Source organism: Herpailurus yagouaroundi, unplaced genomic scaffold (assembly GCF_014898765.1).
Source record: "Herpailurus yagouaroundi ecotype Mexico unplaced genomic scaffold, PumYag 160, whole genome shotgun sequence".
Taxonomy (NCBI): Eukaryota; Metazoa; Chordata; class Mammalia; order Carnivora; family Felidae; genus Herpailurus; species Herpailurus yagouaroundi.
In genome coordinates, this window is record NW_024412401.1 from 40602837 (window position 1) to 40626357 (window position 23521).

Below are 23521 nucleotides of genomic sequence, written 5' to 3' on the forward strand. Positions count from 1 at the left end.
GCCAATTTAAATACATTGTTATTAATTGAAGTCCAAAGCTCCCTCTTTGTGCTGTGCATTCTATGAGTTTCCACAAATGTATAATAACATGTATCTATCGTTACTGCATCATACGGAATAGTTTCACTGCTGTAAAACCCACCTGTTTGTCTCTTCCTCCTCCTCCCCAAACCCCTGACAACTGATCCTTTTCTTGTCTCCAGAGTTCTACCTTTTCAAGAATGTCATATATTTGGAATCATGCAGTCCACAGCCTTTTCACATTGGCTTCCCTCACTTAGCAAAAGATGATTTTAAGGTCTCTCCATGTCTTTTCGTGGGTTGATAGCTCCTTTCTTTTTATCACTGAATAATATTCCATTGTCTGGATGCATCCCAGTTTATTTATCCTTTCTTCTATTCAGGGACATCTTGGTGGCTTCCAAGTTTTTGGCAGTTTAAATTAAGCTGCTGAAAACATTCATGTGCAGGATTTTGCATGGAAACAAGTTTTCGACTCATTTGAGTAAAATACCAAGGAAATGTGACTGCTGGATCTTACATTAAGAGTATAGTTAGTTTTGCAAGAAACTGCCAAATTATCTAACTCCCAGTTATCATGATGTCATTAGCCTACAGTAGAGTCCAGGTCCCAGCATTTTAAAAAAAAAAAAAAAAACTTTCCCAAACATTCTGACGTAAAGCTCAGGTTTAATATCTTGCAGGGCTTGGTTAAGGACCATGTGTCTCATTATAAGAACAATGGAAACTCGTGAACTTAAGCAAGGAAGAGGCCTGCTTTGACATAGAGTCTCACAAAGTCATTCTGGCAGCACGTGAGGATGGGTGGGGAAGGACTGGGGAGGCTGTAAGAGCAAGAGTGAACATGAGGGACCAGTCAGGAGCCTACCGAATTAGAGGTCAGCGATGACAGGTTATTCATAGCAGAGCAGGGATGGAAAGAAAGGGGTGGATTCGAAAGGCATGTCAGAGAAAATTAATGAGCTCTGGCTATGGGTTCAATATTGAAGTGGGGGAAAAATGAAGAGAGAAATCCAAGGATAACAACAGATATTTCCCATTGTGTTCTAGAAGCAAGTTTCAGTCTACCCTGCAAAGAGGCACAAAAGGTCATCAGCCTGGGGGTGCCTGGGTGGCTCAGTCAGTTGGGTGTCCAACTTTGGCTCAGGTCATGATCTCGTGGTTCGTGGGTTTGAGCCCCATGTTGGGCTCTGCGTTGACAGCTCAGAGCCTGGAGCCTGCTTCAGATTCTGTGTCTCCCTCTCTCTCTGCCCCTCCCCCACTCAGATTCTCTCTCTCTCTCTCTCTCTCTCTCTCTCTCTCTCTGTCTCAAAAATAAATGTTAAAAAAGAAAGTCACCAGCCTATTTTCTTTTGTCTTCCCCATTCTCTTCCTCCTATTTTTCCTCTCCTACCTCTCCATCTTTGATTTGTTTTCTTGTTTGTTTGAAGTAAGAAATCCTCTTGACTCAAGACCACTTGCTATTTTAAAGCACTACTTACTAAACCCTTGCAAGCTAACTGAGCATCTTCCTTGAAGGTCAAATTCAAAATGGTGCATGATACTTTGGGGACAAGGTAACTTGACTCAGATGCCACTCTTTGTCCCTTATAGCCAAAAATTGAAATTTCAGAAGGGATGATCCCTTAAGGTTTATCATTCTTGCAACTTTTCTTCTGAAACTCTCCAGCAGACGTTCCTAATGCCGTGAAGAAAAAAAGCTTTAATACAGAGCTGCTGCTGAACAGCACTAGAGCAGCAGAGGAGATTTGAAGATGAGGAACCCACCAGGGTCACCAAAAAAGAGCTTTGGATAGTTAGCAAAACAGGAATAAGTCATCCAGAGTCTTTTTACCAGCCGCTCTCAAAAATCCATCTCGTGCTGACAATCAAGGTGGCAGATAACTCTATACAAGGTGAATCAAGTGGTCCCAGAGGCCTCCAAAGTCATTTGGGACATTTGGAATCACATCCAGCAAGGCCAGGTGCATGGAGGCCCTGACAGAAGAAGCTGGGTAGAGAGAGCTGCACCCTGCAAGGCCCTGCTCACCTCTTCCCTCCTTTGCTCTAAGTACTGTGCAGAAGCAGCGAGCTCCGAGTGGTGCATGGGGCCATAATGGTCACAAGGCGCTTGGGCTGGCTTTTCTGGTCAGGGTGGGCAGACAAGTGCTCAGGGACTGTAAAGAGAATTCAAGGCTGTGGGAGCTGATGGAGAGAGAGAGAGGGAGAAAGACAGGGAAGAAGACAGGCAGATACACACAGCCAAGTAGAAAGACAAAAAAAAAAAAAAAAAAGAGGGACATCAAGAGTAAAGAGAAAAAAAAGAAAAGAAAGACAGGGAAGGAACAGGGAGGACAGAGAAAAGGAATACACAGAAAGAGGGAAAAGAGGCAACAGGAGGAAAAGAGAAGAACAAGATAAGTATGGGGGGGAGGGGGGAGGAGAGGAGAGTCCTGTCCTGCATTCTACTCCCACTCCATCCATCACAGGGGGATTTTCAGGAGGAGTGCTCTCTCAAAGAAACACTCATGAATCCTCCATGAAACCACCACGGAAACTCAAGCCTGGGTGTCTGCCGGGTGGTTCTGTGCACACCCGTCTCCACCGGATGATGACGCCCCGGGTTCCTCTTCTTTTTTTGCCCCCCCCCTCTCAGATCTTGTGCAGTGGACCTCACCTGGGCAGGGTGAGGCCATATTTGCCCAACAGCCAGATGGGAAGAAAAGGCATGGCTGAGAAATGACCCCCACAGGGACCGGGAATTCCTACCACTAAGTGTCATTAATGGATTAAGGTTAGACACCCTGGACTAGATGCACCAGACTTTGCAAATGAAAGTTTACGAAGCAACATTTCCATTAACAAACCTTGGTGTATTCGAAAGTAAGTTGCTGTAAATTTCCTTCTCAACACTTGAGCTCGTTGAGGTCAGTGGTTATACAGTTTGCCCAAAGGCCTGTTCTGCTAACATTCATTGACACCTATTCACTAACAGGCCCCATAGCAGGAATAGGGTACAGAAAAGACAGGACTCCATCCTGCCCCGTCAAGGGTTCCTAAGCAGTGCTAACAGAATGTTCTGCAGTGACAGACCTGTTCTATATCTGTGCTGTTCAATAGAGCAGCCACTAGCCACATGTAGCTTTATTTAAATTAACTAAAATTAAATACAATTTAACATTCAGTCCCTCAGTCGTGCAAGTCGTACTTCAAGTCTCAACAGTCATGTGTGGCCAGGGGCCACTGTATCGGCCTATGCAGGTGGAAAATGAGGTAAGACATGAATATATATATATATATATATATATATATATATATATATATATATAATATAAAGGAAGTGGTCTACAAGGAATATGTATTAACTTTTCTGAATAATGGTATTCAAATCTGAATCAGGGGAGGAAGGAAAGAGGACGAAGCAGGCAGAGTGGACGTTTCCCTAGAGAAAGTAGCTTACAAAAGATGGAGTTCTACCAGCAGAAATGGAGGGGAACGAAGACACCACGATGGAGGTCACGGCATGAGTAAAGTCACAGAAATGGAAAAGCTGAGCTCCTTTTCTGGGATCTGAAGTGTAGCCAGAGAGCAGTAAGAGAGAAGGGAACTACAGGTGGATTCAGCCATTAGGTAGAGGGCTCAGATGCCAAGGAGTTTGCTATTGATCCTGTAAAGGGGGAGGGGGGTGGGGTGGAGAGGAGGTGGTCACTGGGGATTCTAAGCAAGGGAGAAATCACCTTCGGGAATGGTCCCCCAGGCTGCATATCTGCTCGAAGGAAGAAAATGGAGCAGTCTATCAAGAGACAACGGGGAGAGAGATGATATAACATGAAGAAGGGTGAAGGAGACCAGGAAGGAGTGGTTGCTGTTGAATTTTAAGATGCAAGGCTGTCTGGTGCACCCAGGTGGCTTAGTCAGTTAAGCGTCTGACTCTTGATTTTGGCTCAGGTCATGATCTCACAGTTTGTGGGTTCAAGCCCTGCATCGGGCTCTGCGCTGAAAGCACGGAGCCTACTTGGGATTCTCTCTCTCCCTCTCTCTCTCTGCCACTTCCCTGCTCCCTCTCTTTCTCTCCCGCTATAAATAAATAAACAAACAAACAAACAAACAAACTTAAAAACAATAACAAAGACAGAGGGCTGTCTGGAAGCCTTATTTTGGCCCCAAAAAGGATGGCATGTGTAAGTCTAACTATAATTGTGGCAGGCAGTTCCCTGAAGTCATCTTCTGAACCAATGTCTTTGCAGAGGAAGAATCATCCAAGAAAGGTGATCTTCTTCACAACCACTTGCCAGCCCATTAACCTATACTGCAGGATCCCTTCCCCCCAGGCCCACCCTCGTAAGCCACCTCATAAGCCACCAAGGGCTCATCATCCAATGAGAATTGGGTAAAAAAATAAAAAGGGAGCAAAGGAAAGAGGAAAATGAGAGGGAGAAGAGAGGTATTTAAAAAACACGTGCTGGGGAAGTCCAAACAAAATCCCAGCCATTCCTGCTGGAGATTTTATGGAGCGAGACATCCCCAAAATGGGTTTTGAATTATACTCTGCACCTCATAAAGCACAGGCACCCTTGGCAGCCTGCTCACACACACTGCCCTGTCATTACCTGCCCAATCCTCCCGGCAGGAAGGCTTGCCAGGAGACCCAGAATGGTGCAGGTAACCCAATGGAGGCAAGAGAACACAGGACAAGGTGAACTGGGATCTACATTCAGATGCAGCCCCAGCCTTTTGAGTTTAGGTGCAAGGGACCGGCCTTCTCAAGGCCTTGTTCTCCGGCTGTGCAAGGAGAGGGCTGCTCTGGATAGGCCTGGGGGCCCTGAGTTCTAAGCTAGGAGGGCCTGGAGGGTTGCAATGTGGATGGGCGCAGTTAGGGGGCCCCTTACAGCCTTGCATGTGGATGGGAGGGGCTGTGTGGTGCGAGCAAAGAGGACTTGCTTTAATTCCTTCACAAGGTGATGGAAAGAAAGATCAGGTGTGGTGTGGTCGTAATGGAAGACAATCTTCGATAACGTTTATTTATTATTATTTTTTTTAATACTGGGCAAGAAATAGTACTTGGGATGGCATTCAGGAAGTCAACATGACCTGGGAACTAAACTGCAGCTCTGTCCCCCGTGCGAGGTCAGCTCACTCTCTAAACCAGTTTCCTCATCTGCAAAAGGGAAAACGTCTTGGATGTCAGCCACGAGAATGTAATGGAGACACAGGGAAAACAATTAATAATACTGTCGCTTTCTACAGTAACAGATGGTAACCGGATCTATGCAGGTAATCATTTCATAATGTACAAAAATCGCTGAGTCACTATGTTGCACACCTAAAATGAGTATTGTATGCTAGTTATTAACCAATTTTTAAAAGGCCACCCAAAAGGGAAAGGACATTAGGGACACGTGCTGTGGAGTCCCAGGAGGGGCCGTAAACTCCAAGAGTCCAACGACTTGTGCTCCCGGCTCATCTCTGCTATTGCTTCCTTCTCTTTATTGTTTTTTTCCCACTTTATTGAGCTACAATTGACATATAACATTGTATAAATTTAAGGTGTACAATGTGTTGATTTGACACACTTATACATTGCTAAATAATAACCAAAGTAGCATTTGCTAACACCTCCATCACATCACATAATTACCATTTTGTGTTTATAGTGAGGACATTTAAGATCTACTCTCTTAGCACCTTCCAAGTGCATGACATCACTGTTAACTGTAATCAGCATTGGATTCCTAGAACTTACTCACCTCATAACTGGAGGTCTGTACTCTTTGACCAGCATCTCCCCATTTCCCACACACCCCAGTAACCACCCTTATAGCCTCGGTTTCTAGGAGTTTGGCTTTTTGAAATTCCGCGTAGAAGTGATACCACATAGTATCCCCCTTTCTCGGATTTATTTCACTCAGCACAGTGCCCTCAAGATTTATCCACATTGTCACAACTGGAAGATTTCCTTGTTTCTCATGGCTCAATAATATTCCATTGCGTGTAACACCACACCTTCTTTTTCCATTCATCCGTTGACCGACACAGGTTTGCGTCCTTATCTTGGCTGTTGTGAATAATGCTTCAGTGACCACGAAAGTACATACCTTGTGTGGAACTGCTGCATTACATGGTAATTCTATTTTCAAATTGTTGAGGAACCTCCATACCATTTTCCAGAGTGACGACAACAATTTACATTTCCACCAAGAAGGCCAATGGGTTCCCTTTTCCTCTCCTTTAACTCAGAGTTGGGGACAAAAATGCTCTCTAAAGGTTCAACCCCTAAACTTCTGTGACTTAATGTCTCTGTCAACCTGAAACATGTATATATTTCAAAAGCTTTTCGCTGGCCTTCTCTCCGGTGACTGGCAGTGTTCTCTATTATATCCCTAAAACATCCTGAGGCTCACAAGCCCTGAATGCTCACACCAATAAAGTAATTCCTCTCCAGCATCCTTAGGACACGTCACTATCAAATCAGTTGCATTTTTAACAGAGGATCAATTTGTTTCCCAAACCTGTGGATGCCTGTTACGTGTTTTGCCATTTGAAAATTTAATGGAATGTTATTATGCACATTAAAAAAAAAATTTATGAGCATCACAAGGAAGTGGCTTCTAGGAGGACGAAGTTGATTTTACCATAAAAATTACAAAAGTCACTTAAATATTGCTATTGAGCTAGGTCAGGTGTGACAACTATAAAAATTTAGAAAGGAATCATAAAACTCTAGCAGAATTACTTGGCAAGCACTTACCTTCTCAGTCCCCTTTAATGAAACCAACATTGGAGACCATATTTGGTCCATTATGAGCATGGTTTACACAAGAAAGATGGCATGAAACTCAACTCAGCTGACCCAGACTCCAAGAATTCTGGAGTCTACACCAAATAACCGGCAAACATACAGACTTCTACGTATCTTAAGTTACAAGGAAATGTTTAAGGTGCATTATTATTTTTTATGATTCCTTGCTTTAGAAGACTTTTTCTATGAACTGACCAGCCACCAATCCACATGGCCTCACAAATGAGGGTTTCCAAAGTAAACGACTCAACCTAAACCCAGGCAACCCTTTCCTGAAGAGTCTGTCTCGTCATTCAAGTGAGGAAAAGGTTTCAGGTAGGAAAGGAAGAGCTGCTTTATCAGGCAAGTCGGATACCATGTCAGAAGGAACACATTCACCCCCAACTCATTGTGATAAATGACTCCCTTGCTGGGTCCAGTTTCTTTTAGTTCCCCAGCAGGAAAAGTCATTATCATATTTTCCCTCTCGCATATGTATTGGTCTATATGTATAACATGTGTGTGTGTGTGTGTGTGTGTGTGTGTGTGTAGGATATATACAAGGATGTGTTATGTATAAACACATACAACATGCACATGTTTATATATACATACATATGTTTTACATGTATACATTTTTTTTAAGCAGTGGTCAGTAAAGAAGGGGGCTCCCTGCCTGAGGACTGAAGTATATCTTGGAGGCAGATTCTGGGGCCTGAGCATGCATGGAGCAGCTTTGTAAAGTTGGCTTAATATTGAATATAAGAAGGTCAATGAGCTTTCTCCAATCACAGTACCTCCATAAAATATTATGGCAGGAACATTACCCATCTCCTTCCTAATATATTGTACATGGGGCACAGAGGATGATGCTGTGGTCTACCCATAGCACTGTGCTTGTACAACATATTTTAAAGCTGTGGAATCTTTATTAATATATCTGAGTTGCTTGTAAGAAACTTGCAGAGAGACACAGGACAAGTCACTTTCTCTCTGTCACCAAATGTGGCTGTTCAGGCGCGTATTTATTCCACAAGACTCCCAGCAAATTCTTCATCATGATCATTTCTGGGGACTGAGACAGGGCAAGGGAAAGGCATTCAATGTTTCCTTTATAATATCCCTGAACGGTTTGCATTTGGTACAGCAAGCTGGTATGCTTTTCGTTAAAATTAAATTAAAATTTACTAAGCATGCATGCACTAGCTGCTGGAGTTACAGATGTGAAAGAAACAAGGTGGTTAGCTTAGGAAGGTTAAAGACTAGGAAGAGAGGCAGACAATTAGCCAATAACAGTATTTCCATGAAACAAAGAGCTTCAATGAATACACCAAGGGCTTGGGAGAGAACTGTTCTTGGTGATGCCAGGAGAGTCATCTTGGAAGCAGTTAAAGTACATCCGAGCTGGATCTTAAAAGATAGGTAGTAGCTATGAGGCAGGACAGGTATTTTTTTAATGCATATATTAGAGGAAATCTGACAATTAAGTGGGCAATTTTTAAATTTTATTTTTTTTAGTTTTTTTAATGTTTATTTTTGAGAGAGACAGAGAGACAGAGAGTCAGAGTATGAGTGGGAGAGGGGCAAAGACAGAGAGGGAGACACAGAATCAGAAACAGACTCCAGGCTCTGAGCTGTCAGCACAGAGCCCAACGCCGGGCTCGAACTCACAAACTGTGAGATCGTGACCTGAGTCGAAGTCGGACGCCTAACCGACTGAGGTACGCAGGCACCCCTGTGGGCAAAATTTAAATTTTAAGTGAATATTTTTGTCTCAGTGGTTGGGCTGGATCTATGTGTTCCCAAAGTATGGTATGAGGGATAAATTTAGAGGTCCTGTTAATATTACGTATATACATTCATCTATTTGTGCATGTATGTAGCTCTTTGTATATAGATATGTTTCCTTTAATAGTTACATAGTTACTCTTACAGGCCATCTTCTATTTATAGCAAGTTATTCTAGTGTTCCATTTGTGATAGTGATACAAAGATTCCTTAAAAAAAAAAATGCAGCTAATCCCATTTATTATGTGACCTTGTACAATTGGCCTGATCTCTCTGAATGGCCATGTCTTCATCTGTAATATGGAGATACTAAAAATACCCATGAAAAGGAGGCGTTTTGTTTTTTTTTTTTTTCTTTAAATCAGAAAGTACAAATGTTATCACCATAGACTATGAACTCCTTGCATTTCTGGGCCCCCAGGGACTGGGCACACAACTGGGATGGAAGAATCACTGAATAATGACTAAGGGGCTTAGCTCCAGGCAAGGGGAGCTTAAGGTGAACCAGGGGTTGTTGTAGGGAATTCAGTTTTGTCTAGAAAATGTGAATAGAATTCATCTCCCATGCAAACCCCAGCTGATAGCAGCGGCTGCTGAAGACACTGCATTTGAGAAGTGATCTAAAGCCAATGAAGTTGCTGACTGGCAATGTCTGATCACAAGTATTTCCCACTTGTGCGGATCTTCATTCAACAAATATTTACTGAGTGCCTACTACGCGATGGGCGTGGCTCTAGGCACCTGGGATCCCAGTAGGTGGACAAGACTGGAAGATTCCTCCATTCTTGTGGAGGACTGTATGCAGCCCCACCTTCCCCAGCTTCTTGAAGGAGAGCTGGCTCCAACAATATTCCTCAATCTCATCTGAGGCTGCAAGAGGAACTGTCCTTTATTCGAGGTCCTCTAGTAAGGGAAAGGCAGACACAGGACCAAAATTGAAGGTGTTTGCCTCCCAATGCAGTACAGTCTGCTATTTAGCATACTTGGAAACCTGTTTGGTTTCCCAAGGTTTGCAGCTCTGCCCTTTCTCAGCCACCAGCCTTCCCATTTGCTGTCCCCTTTGGCTATCTATTCCCCGGCTGGGAACAGGGAGTCAGGTGAAAGGGGGACCCCTCCCTTAGAGGCATCTACAGTTTGGAGAGGTGGCTCTGAGAGGCCAGGAGAATAAAGAGGAGAGAGAAAAGCAGGGAGGGAGGTACAGGGAAGTCACCTATTGGCAGACGAGTAATTGGTTACTTTGGGCGGTCAGTTCTCCAGTCTCCCTCCCTGGGGGAGACTAGAAAGAAAGTAATTGAAGAAGGTTCCCTAACAAATTAGTGTGAGACTGGGCTTGAAATTTTGAGTTGCACCTGGATTCAGAGCTGAGGGTTTGATCTTCAGAGGCCCCAGGAAGGATGCAGAAAGGGAGGAAGGAAGGGAGGGAGGTCTTACTCCTCTGCAGCAGCTTCCAGCCTCAGAGACTCCTCGAGGGAGCCCTTTTCTCCCTCCCGGGCTCCTGCTGAGCTGGCTGGGCCGAGAAGAACCTCACAGATCACAGGGTTTAATCTAACCACAACAGAAATGGGGTGGGGGGGGGCAGAAAGCCCAAAATGCAGAAGGGATGGAACCACAGACACCCAGCAGAACTGAGACCAAACCCCAGGATTCCTGGCTCATAGTCCTGGCCACCAGATCACCCTGCCCCCTGGGTTCCAGGAGGTCTTTACTCCCAAGACTCCCTTTGAATTGGCTTAAGCCCCTCCAACTACAAAGAAAGTGGGGAAGGGGCAGGTCCTAGGGAATGAAGGTACAGGCCTATTTATTTTTGTTTATTAACGAACACCAAGGTACCATCTGCTGAGGGGCAGGCAAACATTAGTTCTTGAAACCCTAACAATCTCCCAAATAAGCAACGGAAAACCCCAATGAGGTGGGTACCCTCTATGGTGCTGTTCACAAACTGTTGCTCCTGAGGTTGTCCATGTTGCATTCATTTGGTCAGAAAACCTCCACTCAGCACCCACTATGCGCTGTGTCCTGCACTTGGTGGTTCAGAGAGCAAAAAGATGAACAAGGCACATTCCCTACCTTCGAGGGGCCGTTAGGTAAAGGTTTGAAAATGAATGGGACAGAAAGCTATGAAAGGACTGCATACCAGGGTGAGGGAAGACTTCTTGGAGGAAGTGATATTTAAGTTTCATGAACGAGGGAGAAAATGGAAAATGAATTCACAGAAGAAGGCGCATTTTTAGGATTTTTAGGCTCTGAAAAGGAATTTTTTAAAGAGAAATGGGAAACAAAAGGATTTTGTTTTTGTTTTTTTACTTTACATACAGCTGGAGTTGGGGAGAGGGGCATAAGGAGAGAGAGAAAAACTTAAGCAGGCGTCACACTCAGTATGGAGGGCTCTATCCCAAGACCCTGGGATCATGACTTGAGCCAAAATCAAGAGTCGGATGCTCAACCGACTAAGCCACCCAGGTGTCCCGAAAAACAAAGGTTTTAAACAGGAGAGAATGACAAGATCCAATTTGCTTGTTTTGGAAAAGATCCCTCTGGCTACTGAATTCAGCAAGGACGGCAAACTTTTTCTGTAAAGGGTCAGCCGGTAAACATTTTAAGCATTGTGGGCCAGATACCCACTGTTGCTACTACTCAACTTTGCTGTTGCAAATAGAAAACAACCACTGACAATTGACACACCAGTGTAGGAGCATGGCTGCATTCCAATACACCTTTATTTGTGGACACGGATGTTTGAATGCCAAGTAATTGTCACTATCCTGAAGTGTTACTTTTCACGGGATTCTTTTCACCCATATGAATGAAGGAATGAATGAATGAATGAATGAATGAAGTTTACAGGCCGTACAAAAGTGGCAGTAAGCTGGATTTGGCCCGTATGCTGAATACCATGTACTAGAAAGAAAGGATGGGGACAGATACAACAGCCCAAGTAAGCAAGGATGAAGCTTGAATGAAGGTTATGACAGTAGGAAATTACAAGCGAGGGACACTGAGAGTCATTCTAGAAGTAAAACCAGTAAGGTTGGCTGAATGAAAGAATGGGGGACAAGAGAAAGGACATTTCAAGAATGACTCCTTTGCTTGAGCAATTGGGTGGATAGAAGCCCGATCTCCTGAAAGAGGGGAGATGTGGGAAGAGCAGGTTTGGGGAGCAAATCACACGTTGCCAGTGTGGTCACTGACAGGAGACAGAGAAACAGAGTTCCTGGGGCTTGCCAGGTAAAATACAGGATGTCTGGTTAAATTTTAATTTCCAATCATCAGAGAGTCATTTTAAGTACAACTATGTCCCAAATATTGCACTGGACATAATTCTACTAAGTATTCGTTGTCCAAAATTCGAGTTTAACTGGGCATCCTGTATTTTATTTTTTGCATCTATTTTTATTTACAAAGTATGGCAATCCTAAGGGGAGGGGGATGAGCATTTTGGGGGAAAAAATCTTTATCTAAGCCTTGGAGGAGAAAGAGAAGATTCCTCAGAGGAGGTCCTAGCTGAGTTAAGGCTAGGAGTTGGCCAGGTGAATCCGGGATAGGAAAAGCACTCTAACCAGACAGAATAGCATTTCCATTCAGGATCAAGTGGGGAGAATGTTCCCGGTGCCCTCATAAATCTGCAAGATGTCAGTAAGGCTAGAGCATGAAGTACCAAGTAGAATGGCAGGAGGCAGGTTGAAGAAGTATCCAGGGGCCATCCACACAGGTCCCTGATGGATATGTTACAGAGTTGGTACACTTCTTAAGGTATAGATTCCCAGGCCCCTCTGGGTACCTCAGCAAGTCTAGGAATGAGAGACTGGGTTCCAAAGTGATTCTAATGAGTAGGGAACTTTAGGGAAAACTGGGAGCTTTCCCTCCTACAAATCCCAAGAGCCTAGGAAGTTGCTGCTGCCTCTAAATCTTGAAAGGAGTAACCCAAGTAATCAGAGCAAAGGCACTATAGTGTGAATGTACAGCCTCCCGTGGGGACGGACCCCCGAGGAGGAAGCTCTGTCCATTTGCAGGGAAGCAGCAGGTCCGGAACATTCACGCACCCGCCCAACTCCCCAACAGCCACTCTGAGTCTGGCGCCTGGCTCTCCTTGGGCGCTCTCGACTCCGTGCAAGTGAACCAGACGTCTCTGTGACTTTCCTTGCACCCCACCCCCTTCCGTCCTCCGCCCACAGCCACCACTGAAATGATTCCCCCAAATGCAGCTATTACCGTGACTGGAAATCTCTTTACTGCTGATTCTGCTAATGGAAATGTTCCTTCCCTTTTCGGCTGCGTGCAAAGCCACTCGTGACTTTCCTGGGTGCTTGAGAGCAAGGCTTTGTCAGCCAGCCACCACCAGAAGGGAGAGAATTCTGCCCCGATTGCCTCCTACAACACCCACCTGCCTCAGACTCAGGCTCTAAGAGCTTCTCTGTCCAAACTGTCCTCAGACAACCCTGGAGTCCCCTGCTTCCCCCTGCTTCTGGAGAAGGAGCAGAGATCAGTGGTCAATTGCATTCCTTTTTGCCTGGCCTGGGGGAGAAGGAAAGGGACGGGGGAGTTGTAAGGACAGGGTGCTGGAGAGGAAGGAGGGGGAAGGGAAAAGTAATTTGCATTCATTGTTTATTGAAACCTCCACCTCTTTCCAAAAAAGGATTCCAGGTGGCTAAGAGGCTTGGAGCGCAAACCTTGCCAGACAGACGCGGTACTGGGTGCTTTGCACGTAACAGCTCTGTAAGGATCCTGGGCTTCCTGCAAGTAAAAACCAAGCACGGTGCTAGGCACTCATGAAAATCTAGTTTATGGAGGGAGAGCTCTCCAGAAATAATGGTCACAGCAACCCCAAAAAGTGATCATTATGTCGTCTTCACTTTACCGATGAGCAAACAGGCTCAGAGAGGTGGCCCACAGAAGTCGGCAGTTAAGACGTAGAGCATCTGGGATTTGATCCCAGGGCTCTTGGTCCTCAGAGCTGGTGCGTGTTCCACCCCAGAACACTGCCTCTCAATCGGCAGAGCTGGACTGGAGCCTGGATTAGCTCTGGGATCTTGGAAAATGTATTCTGCTTTGCCAGGTAAATGAGGGAGTTGGGCTGGAAGTCAGAGGATTTTACCCAGTTCTAATATTCTACGAAAGGTATACATTTATTTATTTGGATTTTTACAGCATTATATCTAAATGTCACAGATTCGTATATATCTCCCATATGTATAGATAATGTAATATAAATTCCATTCTCAAGGCGGGAACATTAAAAGCGCACGATGCTGCAAAGAAGCGTTCAGTGGACAAAACTCAACATGGGGTGGAGAGGAGAGCACCTGGTCAAAAGGGGGCTGGATCTCTGACAAGGGACGTCCTGGCAATTTCTACAAAGAGAAGAGAGAGCTTCTCCACGTGCCTGAAAGGACAGGTCCCCCAGGATGACACTATGCCTAGCACAAGGAGGGATTTCCCTAAGCACCGAGAGAAGAGGAAAGTGGAAAAGGAAGAAGGGAGAGCAGAAAGCAAAGAGGGGGCGAGGAAAGAGGGAAGGGAGAGAGTGGAGAAGGCATGGAAGTGTAGGAATTGGCCTGTGGAGTACTCGGGGACAATGAGTGGCATCTAGAGAAAATGAGACCAGGCCTCGTGCTCTCTTGGCGAACCACCGCACAGAGCCGAAGGGCCTGGGGAGATGCTGAGTCAGCTCCCGGCAGCCCGGAAACAAGGTGTTCAGTCCCTTGGGCCTGTGAGGCTGTCACACCTGAAGTTCTTGTATAGAAACGTCTGCAACTTCTTGGTAATGAGAGCAGGAAGAGATAAAAAGTAAGAGAGGTTGTCAAAGAGATGGAAACTGAAGAGCACTCTTACTTGTGTGCAGCATACGAAGGGAGAGAGCAGGGGGTTTAGAACCAGACAGACCTGCCTGGGTTTGGAGCCAGCCCGGCCGTATAATCACTGTGTGCTCTTGGGCATGTCCCTTAACCTCTCTGAGCCTCAGAGTTCACCTAAAACATGGCCCAAATCTGGTCTTTCAGGCCCATAGAGAGGATGAAATGAGAGAACAGATACACCAGCATGGCATCTGGGGCACAGTAAATGTTCAATAAATGTCCTCACATAGCCTGCTTCAGGCCAGAATGATAAAGTCTGGAACACCCGGGCCCCCCACCCCTGGTGGCCCAGTTGCCCCTCCCCCAGGCGGGAGGAAGACACATCAGAGGAGGGGTCAGTAGACTGAGATCTGGTTCTGGCTTCATCACCGTCTTGCTACGTGACCTCGACTTCCCCATCTTTAGACAGAAGCGTTTTGTTTAGATAATGTCCTAAATTACTACATTTGGTGATTCCAAAACCATGGTGTATCATCTTCCCCAAAACATTCAAGGCTTCTCTGTTTGCCACAATGCAAAAAGTTCCAATCCCTTATCTGGCTTCCATGATTTGCAAAAGAACATCTTCCCTAAACCCAGCACACTTTTCTCCAATCAAACTGACCTCATTCTGAGTCCTATAAACACCCTCAGAATATTAGGGAGATAGGAGAAGGTAGAGGAAATGGCTAGGAGAGCTCAAAGAGAGAAGTCTCTATGGGAGGGGTGGCATTCCAGCTCAGATGTTAAGACTGATGAGTGCAATTCCAACACCTCTCCAGTTTTGCCCAGTACGGATGCCCATTCTAGGCCACCATCATGCCTCACCTGAACAGACTCCTACAAGCCTTCCGGCTTCTGTCTCTGCTCCTGTACACAGAAGCCTAAGTAATTCTTACCAAGCGTACATCAGATGTTGGTGCTCTTTTGCTTAAAATCCTGCCTGGCTCTCTATTTCCTCTCCTGTCCTGTCCTCCTTTGCTCACTCCACTCTGGATGCACTGGCCTTCTTGCTAAGCCTTGGGCATCCCAGGCATGCTCCCCAGTCAGGTCTCTGCCTGGAATGTTCCCTTCGTAGATCGCGGCTTGGCCAACTCCTTCACCACCTTCAAGTCTTGGTTGTAATCCTACATTCTCAATGAGCTCCTCTCTCTCTGCTCTATGTAACATGAAAACCCATCTCCTCATCTCCAAAATTTCCCTGTTACTTAATTTCCTTTTGTTCATAGAATTTATCACCTTCTCACATACTACCTAATTTTATTTATTATGTGCATCATTAGCGCCCTCTCCTCGCCACACACCCACCCACACCCTCACTCCCTCACTTCTCTATATGAGCTCTCTGAATATAAGAGTGCTTTGTCTTTTGTTGTCTGTTGTATCGTAAGCACCTGCAACAGTGCCTAGCACAGTATAGGTGCTCAATAGTTAAGGGACTAGTCATAATCATAGTACTCTTTTTTAATGTTTATTTGTTGTTTATGTATTTATTTTTGCAAGAGCAAGAGAGAGACAGAGCCCAACACGGGGATCGAACCCACAGACCACAAGATCATGACCTGAGCCAAAGTCGGATGCCTAACTGACTGAGCCACCCAGGCACCCCTATACTACTCTTTTATATTGATAGTGGGCGTCAAGGCTCCAGTGTGCAACTCCAGTGTGAGGTCAAGAGAGGCTGCAAAGATGTGGTGATATTCAAATTCAGTCTCAAAGGTAAGAAGGAATTTTCCCAGGGGGGGAGTCACAAAACAAGAAGGGAGGGTTCTTACCATAGGGCACTCTGGACAGAGTCAGATCACGGACCTTATACCACAATAAGGAGCTTGAACTTCATACTAAGAACTGTGGGGAAGCAGTGAAGTGCTTTATTTTTTTTTTAATTTTTTTTAACGTTTATTTATTTTTGAGACAGAGAGAGACAGAGCATGAATGGGGGAGGGGCAGAGAGAGAGGGAGACACAGAATCGGAAGCAGGCTCCAGGCTCCGAGCTGTCAGCACAGAGCCCGACGTGGGGCTCGAACTCACGGACCGTGAGATCGCGACCTGAGCTGAAGTCGGAGGCTTAACTGACTGAGCCACCCAGGCGCCCCGAGTGAAGTGCTTTAGAAGAGAACAACCACGATCAGATTTGGGCTTTTAATGCAGTCACGCTGTCGGCAAGTACAGACGGTAGATTAGAGGCAAAGAGACCATGGGGCTGACTTCTAAAATTGTAGTGGAGAGAAGCCTTGAGGTGTGAGCCTCCCGCTTTGACAATGGGGATGGAGAAACGGTTTCTCTTCAGGTGAAAACCCTAAGAGTTTACACCACACAGCAACCCCGTCGATGCTTCACTCACAGACTGGACTGCTTGCATGTTCTAGCACACCGGTAGGGAAGCTACAAAGGTTTCAGTCCTGGATCTTACATTGTGTAGTCCCCATCCATCCCCCTTCCCATCCAAAGGGACGTCTTTATGGGGACTGTTGTCCAGGAGAACTACAGACAGCAGCAAAGAGCCAGAGGAAGGAGAGTGCTGGCAAGGGAGAACAGATCCTGTCCCTCCAAGCACTGCTGTCTGCCTCCTTCCAGGGCAGAAAGGCTGCAAGCTCTCCCGGAAAGGAGAGACACCAGCTCGCGCTCTCTCTCTCTCTCTCTCGTTATAGTTAATCTTCTGTTGCCACTAGCTGGTCAGTGAGAGAACTTGGGAAAGCATGAGCTCTGTAAAGGAAGCAACCCCATAATGCTGCTCTACGGCAAGGTTAAATCCAACTTTCTTCCCTTTCCTGGAAAAGAGCAGGCTGCTTCTGCTCACCCCGAAAAGCAGCTAGAGTAAAAAGCAATGAGGCTTCCTCCTCCCCCAGAACAAAACCTATCAGCTCTGGTTCTCGGGAGAGATTGGAGCCAACCAGCTGGATACTTGGGCAGGAGAACAAATTCAGTTTCCCTAGGGATGTTTTTCTCCCTAGATTTTGGTTTTTCGGGTATTTTGTGTGTGTGGTTGTTTGTGGTTTTTTGTTTTGGGGGTTTTCTTTTGCAGGGAGGAGAGTTTGTTCAACTGAGTTTCAGACACTGAGACATATTTAAACAGTCATGTGTTCAAGGTCCAGTGTGATGGAAAGAAACACAGAGTGGGACCCAAGACCACTGGGTTTAAGTCTGAACTGCCAGTCCTCAAGAAGGTTTCTTCCCGAGTCCGAACGCCCATGTTACCATATAAAACTCTGTGTACTCTGAGCCCATCAGCATTGACGGTCATGCTAAAAGTTTTCATGAATTCACCCAAGGACGTCACTGTCACTCTCCACCCTTCTCTCCCTGAAGCACATGTGTTCACACTGTCCTATGGCAGCCAAGGCCTAATTTACAGCAAAGCAAGGACGTGAGAAACAGATTTTGCTTGCCAGAGGCCATTTCAAACCTGCCGAACTTGCTAGAAATTAAAATTACAGAATACTCTTGCAGCCTGAGGGCCCAGTTCAGGAAACCTATCAAGCTGTGGGTCACACCAAAGCCTACAGAGCGGTGCTATCTCAGTTGGTGTCACTGACCCCCCGAAACAGCAAATCCGGCTGGCCCTGACCGGACTTGAGCCTCTGTAACACAGCTGAAGCGAATCCACCTCTCTCCCTGACCCACTGCCTTCTCAGGAATTTGGTACGTTCTGAGGGCAGATAATACATCTCTATCTGCCCTGATTATTAAATATATTTCATCAGATTCAAGCTGGTAAAAGGCTGGGGATAGGGGAGGGAAGCAAGGGGAAAGAGGAAGAAGATTCAGATCAGAGACCACCGAACACGCCCCTAACTGCGACCCTCATTTACAATATCCCAGGAAGCTGGACCATCACAGCAGGATGGGACCTGGAGTGTGGTACTGCTCCAATACTTTATTTGGTGCTGAGGACCTGGTGCCCAATTGAGAAAGGAACATATGTATTTTTAAACCTAGCTTTGTTGGAAGATATCACATTCGCCATCTTGTCCACCCCAGAATTTCTCTCTCTGACCCATAAGGAAAAGAAAACTGGAACTGATTTTAATGAGTAGTCTGTGGACAGAAATGCCTACAGAAGACCCAGATTACTACTACTTGTATGTTTTTTTCTCCCTATTAATAACTGGCATCAACCTTCAGAATTAAGCCAGAAACCAAAAAGGGCAGATAGTCTCATTGTCTCCTAGAACTTCGGTTCTGTGTCCAAATGCCTGCCAGATAGCTGTATAGTGTCTGCTTACAGGCTTTCTTCAATATGGATCCTACAATCATTAGAGGTCAGGATGCTGAGTTCTGGACAGCTTCCTGGGAACCATCCCCCGAGTATTTGCACCTTGCACAGAAAAAAGCACGTTCCTCATTCCCTGTTGATATGTGAAGCAAGTTCCTCCGGCCCTTTGTGAACTGTCCTTGTTAGGCTAAATTCTCTGCTTCTAGCAACCTTTCTGATTTGGTGCCTGGGTCCTAATTCCTTCCAGAGGCTTTTCTCTTTTGGTATCCATTTTTGTCTCTGTTTTCATGAATCTTTGCAGACCAGGCCAATCAGCTTCCTGCAAAGAGCATCCTTTTGGGGCAGAACCTCAGGACACTTGCCAGATGTACTCATACAGGTACATTCAGACATACTGACGGACAGGCTTTCCTTTCTACGTACCCTCCCCCAAATAGAGAGTACACTCCTCAGCTATGCAATTGCTATACCAAGGCAGCTTAGTAAGAAATGTTGACAACGAGGGCTTCCTCAATTTTATCTTTTTCCCCCTTTTGCTGAATCAAGGCTGGTGGTAAACAGCCCAGTCCAGCTACTGTCAGGTCCAGGAAGAAGGATGCCATCTCCCTACCTGTGGGCATGAAAGCTAAATCCACAAGCGGACTCCAGGGCTGCCTGGGGGCAAATGAGGACTGAGTGATGTGCAAGTTCACCTCTGAAGCCCTGCACGGCACTTGCTCCTGTTTAAATTCTTTTCTTTTCAATCAGTCCTTCCCAACACCCTGTGTTACCAGCAAAAGAAAGGAGACACTGAGAAGCCAGATGAGCTAGTCAGAGTAACAGAGTGCATCAGGGCACTTCAAGTTCATAGCGTCTCTACACTGAAGGATTATTTTAGGGCTTCTCTACCCACTCATATTACCACACAAAGCACTGAAGCTCTGGGGATAAATGACTTGTTCAAGGTCACAGTGGGCCACAGCTGAGATTTCCAGATCTTAACCAACACTAAGCTCCCAAGCTGCACGGAAGCTTCCAACTTCTCCTCCAACCTCTCCCCCCCACAAAGGCCTCATGCATTTTTTTTCCCCTTTCTGGAAGCTTCCCCAGGCTTCTCTGAATCTACAGAGATGTGTCCCCTCCCTGATGTTATAGAATGTGTAATCTCCGTCACTCATTGGCACCATTAAATAGAATGCCCTCTGATATCCCATGAATCATGGAACTTTGAGCTGGCAGGGTCATCAAAGGTCATGCCTTACGTTCAAACTCTCATACTTTAGCACCCTAGTGTAGCTGAAGTTCCTCTGAGAAATGTTGCTGTCATGTTGATGATTGGTGTATTTCTCTCCAAGACCCTGCCCCAGGCCCTCCATAAATGTAACCAACCCCTGAACACATCTTTGCCAATACACAACTACCAAGAAGGTAGGTGTCTGGTAGAATGAGATTCTGGTTCCAGGTCTGCCATTTACCCGCACTGCGACCTTGGACTAGATACCTGACCTCTCCAAAAATGCTTCCTGATCCGTGAAATGGTAATAACTGCAATGCTGACTTCATATGTTTTATGTGGATTAAAAATAAACGGTAAACGTGAAGTTCTTAGCACCTCATTAAGGATTCAATAACTATTTGCTATTTCTTGATCACTTTCAAGGAAATTCACTCTGTCAGTGCCAGTGACTTATATAATCAGATTCTAAAGAAGAGGCCCAGACACTGAAAATTGGGGGGAAACTTCAAGTCTGAGGCAAACTTCCATCTACATAAAGCAGACTAGAACATGATGGGAGAGAAGAGCTATGGAGAGGCATTACCGATAATAGAGCCAATAACTGGAACAAGAGAAGCAGAATGGAGGGAGACAGGGCCAGATATGCAGGGGACTTTGGTGACTGGGCATGGTAGGCAATGTATGCACCCTGAGGTCCACCAACTATCAGTAAAATGGGAACTGCACCTTTTATTTGTTTCTTCGCCCCCTTTAACGCCAAGGACATTTTCCCACCACCAACTCTGAGCCCACAACCCAAAGCATGGCCCGAGGGCTTCTGCGGACACTATCACCCCCTAGTGGTGGCTCCACACACCCCACTATTGGCAGGATTTGGCATTTGCTGACTGCGTAGGCAATTGTGGCGTATATCATCTCCAAATCCCTTGAACTGTCCAGGAAGCGGTGAAAGACTCGCCCAGCACACCAGAGACAAAACACTAAGCAAGGATGTTTGCAAGGTCTGGGGATGAAATGATGGGATGGAGCTACCTTGGGACCTTAGGGAAGATAAGGCCATAAATGACTCAGTGCCCCCCACCCCCAGACACACACACACACATACACACACACCGGCCCTCGTTTCCAGCCAGCCTGGCCCTCCCAGAGCTCATTGTGCACTCCATGTTTACATGCAAACAGTGGAAGACCAACACAAATAAAAAACCCACGTCTCCCTACACAGCTCCTGCTACACTCGGCCATCTGGTGACTACCTCGCTAGCCAAATCCCCCGGAGGGAGCGCCTGAGCTGCCAGTCCAGGGCGCTGGGGGGAGAAGAAGGAGGCAAGACACAATTCCCCACATGCATCCTAAGGGCTCAGAGCTGCCGAGAAGGACAGCAACCCCCCACTCCTCAGCAGGCGGTCCCCAGCCGCCAGGCTCAGCTGCCTTGCGTCAGAGAAGGCGGAAGGCTCCAAGTGGAGGGCGCCTGGAGACTCTCCAGCCGATGCTGGGGTCCTGGGGGATTCAAGACTTCCAGCTCCCCACGCAGCTCCTCACTCAGCTTGCCCCAGCTCCCAGGCACCCACTCCCTCTTGAAAGCCTAAGTTTCAAAAGGCAGAGATTGCCAGCTTCAGGAATTCTTCGGGGACTCCGATAGCTGGCTGGACCGGGTCCTCCACATCCTTGGGGAACTGGAATGCCCTGGGGTCTTCGCTTCCAAGTCATGCCATACCCTAGAATGTCCCCCTCTACGCACTTACTTGAACAGCCATTTAGGAAGCCTCCCACTCATGACCTCTCAGGGCACCCTAGAGTAGAGAGATCACGAGGATGGAAAAAATGTGAAACTCTAAGTGGTGCTGAAGGCACACCCTTCGGGTCGCTAGAAGGACCCTTCCCTGCGAGGAGGCGGCACGAGTCAGCCCTGAGCCCTGGGTTAGCTTTTCGCCCGAAGAACCCCTATCTCCACCCTCACCGCTTCCTTTGAAATGGACAGGCACACAGGTACACGTGGGAAGAGCTATTGGTTTGTGTGCATGTGTGTGTCGGTGCGTGTGTGTATGCTTGAGTGAGTGAGTGAGTGAGTGAGTGTGTGTGTGTGTGTGTGTGTGTGTGTGTGTGTGTGTCTCGCACGCTAGACGCGCCGCCGCGGGAAGTCCCCAGGGAACCTGCAAGGCGCACTCCCGCCGCGCCTCCCAGAAAGCTCAGCAAAGCTCAGGTTACAGCCAGCTGGGGAGAGCCCCGAGGCCAGACGCCCGAGGCTGGAGCACCGACCGCGAGCGGGCCTGGCACTCCCTCAAATCTCCAGAGGCGGCCAGCGTGAAAGGGAAGGGGGGCGGGGGTCACAAAAACACATTTTAAAATATTATGGCTCCCAGGAGAGATGATTCTAGTCTCCGGATTCGTCTTTAGGGCTTCTCGGGCAAGCGAAGAGTTAACCTCGGAGGTTCAAGCCGGGATCCCGAAAGCGCTTCACCAGCGAGCCGCCAGGGCCGAGCCGGATCCCGAGAAGGCACGGATCCGGGGAAGAAGGGCTCGGGAGTCTCCCGGCGAGCCCCCGGCGCCTTCCAGGCGCTGTCGTTGGCCAGACTCCGACAGCCAATCGCGCCCCGCGCCCCCGAAAGGGGAGGAGAGCGAGCGATCCGCGAGCGCGGGAGAGCTAAGGGGGAACGTTTTTGTAAACGCTCTCCGAGATAATTAAGCTATCAATTACCCGGGTGGGAAATCAGCCGCGCTTCCCGCAGCTCCTCGGAAGGGCCGACTCCTCCGGGATTGGCGCTGGGAACCAGCAGGCAGCGAGCTGCTGGCGAACTTTCGGATTAACTTTTCCATTTGAGCCCCCACCCCACCCCCACCCTTTTCCCCTTCCCTGCCGTTTTCTGGCCTTTGAGTTGTTATTATTGGTCCAGCGAGTGCGCCGTGAGGACCAACCTGCTGTCCCCTGGAAGGGGGATAGAAATGCGACTGCGACAAGGACTGTGGGGGGAGAATCAGAGAACCTGGAAGTGGCGACCTCAGAAATCACTCAACCCTCCCCTGCCCCATTTCACAGATGGCCAAAACTGAGGCCCAGGGAGGGGAAGCGACTTGGCCAAGGTCACACAACCCACACGGAGACCGAGTTTACGCGGGTTGGGTGATCCCACATGGAGCTTCTCTGCTCCGATTCTCGAGAAAATCTATCTGGAGGAGCCTTGCCTCCAACTCCGAGGTGAGAGTGAGGGGGCGGTAACCGCGAGCGGCCAGGGACAGTGCCCGGAGGGGCGGCGAGCGGCTGGACGACCCGGGTCCCCAGCTCCAACACACTCAGCCATCTGGGTTCTCCGGCGTCGGGGATGGATCGCGGCAGAGCTCAACGCCTGGGCTGAGAGAGCGGGGGACACAGGTCCCCACTGCGGGAGTGTCGGCACGCCCCCGAGCTCCCGCCACGCGCTCTCGGGGACCTCCTGCCCATCCTGCTCTCCAACCACCTGTACGTCCTCTGGGCCCCGCGGCCGCCCTCTCCTAACCCCGCTCGGGGCAGCCCGGGGCGGGGATCCCCAGGGCGCCCCCACCCGTCCGGCTTCACTTAGGGGCTCGGGGCTCCTCGGGATCCCGCGCGTGCCGGCGCCCAGCCTTACCCAGGGTGAAGAAGGGCAGCTCGGTGTTGTCCAGGTCGTCTTGCACGGCGATGCGCCCGGGTAGCTCGTTACGCACAAAGAGCAGG

The 23521-nt window shown here is 47.5% G+C and overlaps 1 protein-coding gene across 4 annotated transcripts in view; it reads right to left on the bottom strand.

Annotated features, from left to right (window-relative positions):
* ASTN2 (astrotactin 2) overlaps positions 1-23515 on the bottom strand; it is an 882793-nt gene extending 859278 nt beyond the window's left edge. For all 4 annotated transcript variants that reach the window (XM_040482114.1, XM_040482112.1, XM_040482113.1 and 1 more), the window contains exon 1: positions 23436-23515. The gene's annotated coding sequence lies outside the window, so the exon portion shown is untranslated. The remainder of the gene's footprint in view (positions 1-23435) is intronic.
* Positions 23516-23521: the final 6 nt, after the last annotated feature.